Consider the following 5,098-nt stretch of genomic DNA (forward strand, 5'->3'; position numbering starts at 1 on the left):
TTGCATTACACACTCTTACTTTATTTCTCCCAAGCACTCACCTTGCATGAACAGGTACTCAACTACCAAGTGTTCAACCACAATAAGAGCGTATACCAAAGGCATTTTTTTCCCACTGGGTTTTTCCCTTTGGTCATCCAGGTTTTAAGACCCTAATCTAGACCTCATCATCAACTTCTTGTATATATTCCTTCTACATCGAACAATAAGGAAAGGGCTACCCAATCAATCAACAATAACTTGGAGCAAAAACAGCAGGTCTCCATATGCTTATCAAGAGCATCTTTTATCTTCAAGGGTGACAACCAAGCTCCATCCAACAATGGCAAGTCAAAGAATGGCCTACAACATCAAGCAATGAGAAATTTAGCAAGCGAGCTATCCACAACAATCAAAAATAGCTCACACAGTGCTTCAACATTGGTGACCTATTACAGACAACTCAAATTGCAGTGGACCTTGAAAGAAAATCTCTCATAAAGTCCACGCCACAAGGAGGATCAGTTCCACATGATCAAACAGTTCAACATCCATCTTTACGGCAGCTAAGATTGACAACCAAGAGGAGAATGCACAACAAGAAGAAACGTTGCCTCGATAATCAAAGCTCAAATCATGTATCAACAACATGACAGCTATGCATCACTCAAGGAAGGGGGGAGCGTCATCAACGACAACGGGCTTCCCAAGATTAAGACCAACTTTGAAGACAAAGCTAAAGACAACCCTATGACAAGACTGCACAAGGTCGTGTCAAGGGATGACACGAGCTAGGAAGGGGGGAGTGTTTGGAGGTGATAACAACATACAAGTGCCCACCTAGCCAAGGCGCCTGTTGGGTCAGCCGGCCAAAGTTTTGATGTGGTCACATTATTTTTTCGATGTTTAATACATCAAACCTTGTAAAAGTCTAACTACAATCGTCTATGTCGAGTCTGAGTCAAAGATGTAATTTTTCCAATGATGTATGTAAAGGTCCATGAGAAGTTGGCCGCCGGCCACTTTAGAAAGCCCTAGGTATATAATACACTAAGGTTAGTGGGAAAGGGGAGATCATTTTTTGTGAAGATAAGGGACTACTGCGTTACGCACAGAGAGCTACCTCTTTGCTCCAACTTGTAATCAACGCTTATGTGGCTACCGTAATCCAAATTCAGTTTTGTTTCTTACATTGTGTTTCTCTTACTCTGCTCTTTCATTCAAGTGTAAGCATTCAAGATTCGGTGAAGGTTTCAAACGCATCTGTTTAGGCCTTAAATCGCTGTTTTGAGTGTTTATATGCGTATTTTATGTTGTTTTGACCCTAGGAGAGGCTTTAGGGACCTAAAAACGACCCTTTAGGATCATTCGTTTACTGTTTTTGCGTACTATGGGACGAATGATCGCGATCGTGTACCTCTCTAGAATGCTATGACAGTGATAGGATATGTTCCTGATAGTCCCCTGTAGCTTCCCTTCAAGTTTCGTGCGATTCCGATATGATTTGCATGGTGAACGGGCGTGATGACTGTAGAGCTGTGTAGAAGGACATAGGCAGATTACTTGGCTTTCGTGCGTTTGATTTGCTTGTAGAGTTAGTAGTTGCATCTCTTCGAGTTCACTTCATTAGGATTGACACCCTAGTGAGTTTCCATGCCTCATCCGAGTCGCTTCCCCTGTATCGATAATTTTATGTTGATGCTTGAGAGCTATGCTATATGGACGTCTGTCGCGGCGACCCGCAAACAATCTTCAAGCATAGTAATTAGCAGGTGCGATCCGATGGCAAACAACAAGGGGACAAGAGGGCATCCCTATTTGATTGATCTTTTGACTTCGAAAGAGCCCACGATCCTATCATTGAACAGAATCTCAAAGTGACTACCATCTCCCAGAGTATGGACCAGTCGACGTGGCCAAGACCCAAATCCTAGTGATTTCATGACATCTTCTATGAATGACCAATAATCTTGTCATAGGCCTTGTCTCGATTCAGCTGCAATAGAATGCACTCGTGCTTATTGAGGAAAGCACAATCAATGCTGCCAAAATATTGTCATAGATAGACCTGCCTTTTATGAATCCATGATGATGGGTGCAGATGGCTTAATCAAGCAGTGGGAAGCCCTAAGGATGACAGCTTTGGAAATGATTTTATATGCCACAGACATCATAGAGATGGGGCTTCAGTGCTTCAGTTGAGAAAAACATAAGATTTTTGGGATAGATTTTATGAGCCCTCTAAAAGCCAAAGTCCCTTTGAGAAAGGCTTGGTTAGCCATACTCATGATAGGGACCTAAAGATCATCCCAAAATTCTTTAAAGAACTTTGTAGTCAATCCCTCCCAACCAGGAGAATTCTCCTTGTCCTTCCATCATCGCCATGGTATTTCACTGGATTGAGAAATTCGTTCCAATGATTGTATCGAAGGTTGGAGGCACCTTCCTTTCATTTCATTTTTAGGGATTGAAGGGACCTTCTTTTCGTTTCCTTTTTCAAGAATGGTGAAAATCACCTAGCCTTTAGCTCACCAATTGATTGTTTTGGACGTTTTTCAATGCAAGACCTCTTTTGGGTCTATTATAATAACAATATTACAACCGACGCCTATGATAAACTTCTCAATACTCTAATTGCATCCTTTTGACTAGCTAAAAAGTTTTGAAATTTCTATGTAGAGCCCATGTATAGTTAGAAAATTGTCATAAAATCTAATATCTAATATCTAACCAACCCAAATAATTTTCTCATATTAAATTGATCGCTGGGAGAATGAACGGGAACAAGGGTTAAGATATAGACATGTGCTTATAGATCTATCTCAACACGGGGCCAAGTTGTGGTGGGAACTAGGCCTATGCATGAGGGGCTTGAGGTGTCAAAAAGTCAAATATTCAATCCCTACAAGGAGAGGGAGAGCCCTACATGAGGGAGGATGAGAGAGAACACCCAAACACTCACACAAGGCATGCATGGTACAAAGAAAGCAAAAGGGAACTTGTCAAGTTCCTCCTCATGTTGCCCTCATGGTGTGCCTGAAGCCTATTGATTGGCCACCCAAGGGGTCAATGATAATTTAGGAGATTAATTAATTAATTTTTCATTTATCAAGTCCTCTCTCTCAAACGGGAAATGGGGACACTTGTCCTAAGTCCACCCTTGTTGCTTGTAATGCCTGATTGTGATTGGCTAGGCCTGGAGGGGTCCAATAAGCTTCAATCATGAGCTACAAGGGGGGGGGGGTCGACCCAAGCAAGCTAGGGGGTTGATTAGGGGGTATACTCACCCACACACACTCACAAACACTCTCATTGTGTGCTATACAAAGTGCAAGAGCTCCCTCTCCTTCTCCAAGCAAGTAGACGTTGAGAGCCTACACCAACACTCTTGGCTATGGAGTGCAAATCCAACCAAGAGCCATGCTTCAATGATTAAGCTTGCCATCTTCTTCTTCTTCATTACTATTCTATTATGTATTATAGCAAGAAGAGTTATGATAAGTGAGGAACTAATTCTTTCTCGTATGAAATGTTTCTTCTTCCTCTTCCCTACCCTCATTCCTTGCTAGCTCTCTCCACCTTCGAAGGTGTTTGAGGTCTTGGGACTGAGGCCTGGGATAGTTAAAGCTTTCTTCAAGTTTATGTTATGCTTATGATGCATGAAGCTTTCCATCTTCATTGAATCACCTAGGTCACAAGGAACACAAAGATTGTATTGTAACAAGTCTCTCTTAATGGGAGAAATCATAATATAAATGCCTATTGGAGGGGGGACCGGCTCCACATAAATCCGGTCCTCAACTGTTGTCATGTTCTCTAAATTCTCTCTCTTGCAAAAGTATTGTTCATGCCAAGTTAACTAATTGCTATGATTATGTTGTTATCTTCAATTACATTCACCCCCTATGCTCAGAAAGTCATTTCTCAAAAGTTGTCTCATTAATTTCCTACTACTCTCACGTTAAATAGGCCAATTCCATTACATTTCAGAGCATTTGGTTTCTCTTTTCTTGCTTAAGAAGAGAGGTCCTAAAGTAGCCTATAGATGGTTGATGTTGTTAATTATATTAGGGTGAGTGGAACTGGGATCTATTATTGATTTTGTTGAGCCCACTATGTGGGATATAGTGCACACCTCGGGAGATTTGGACTTAATAATGGATTCTTTTTAGACTTGCCTATGGCTTTACCATTATTGAGCCATAAGAAGTCCAAAAGGAGCTAGCCCTTGACAACTCTGCTATGTTAGACCCTCTCTATAATTAACCACTTCGAACCGTGGGTGTAGATACTTAAGAGCCAACTTTCAAAGGCTAAGAGGAGTGGCAACTAAGGTTTTGAATTGCTAAAGCATACACTAGGTACATATATAATTTTTTTTAACATGGTTGACAATAATCAAGAGATCATAATGAACATTTATAGCTTTGATTTTGCACATGAAGGTGTTAATGATGATGCTCTCATGTTTGTGAATTATCTCATCACTAGGTTGCAGCAAGCTATGGGAAACCCTGCTTTGCAAGCCAAAGTTACTCAACAACTTCGTGCTTATGAAATTTCCCTTCCTCTCCAAGAAGAGAGAGAGCTTAGGAGGACTCTTGAAGAGACCCCCAAAAGAAGACTCTCTCCCATTCGAGAGGAGGAATCCAAAGAGCAAGAAAGCAATGAAAGTTTAAGTTCCTCTGAAGACGTGGCTCCACAAAGACGGCGATCTAGACGATCGCCCACTCCTCCCAAGAGGAAAAGATCAACACATAGTCCTTCTCCTCGTCACTCCGAAAGGGAAGAGACGAAACAAAGGAAGAAAAGGGCTAGGAAGAGGTCACCCTCTTCTCCTTCTTCTTCACCTTCCTCCTCTTCCAACGAAAGCTATGGCTATTCTCCTAGAGAATACAAGAGGGGAGGACATCACAAATCATTTCTTGCATGGCGAAGGTCACAAAAGCTAAAGAAGTTCAAGGAGGGAGGAAAGAGTATCTCTTTTCTCACCTATGATGGCACCTTTGGTGCTACCGACAAAGTGTTGGCCTTCATCCAGCAATTTGATGCGGCCTTTGGAGACGAGGGCTTCAGAGAGTCCTCCAAGCTATGCCATTTAGCTATGCACTTCCAAAAC

This window comes from Adiantum capillus-veneris, chromosome 9, assembly GCF_014529385.1.
Source record: "Adiantum capillus-veneris isolate H3 chromosome 9, ASM1452938v2, whole genome shotgun sequence".
NCBI lineage: Eukaryota > Viridiplantae > Streptophyta > Polypodiopsida > Polypodiales > Pteridaceae > Adiantum > Adiantum capillus-veneris.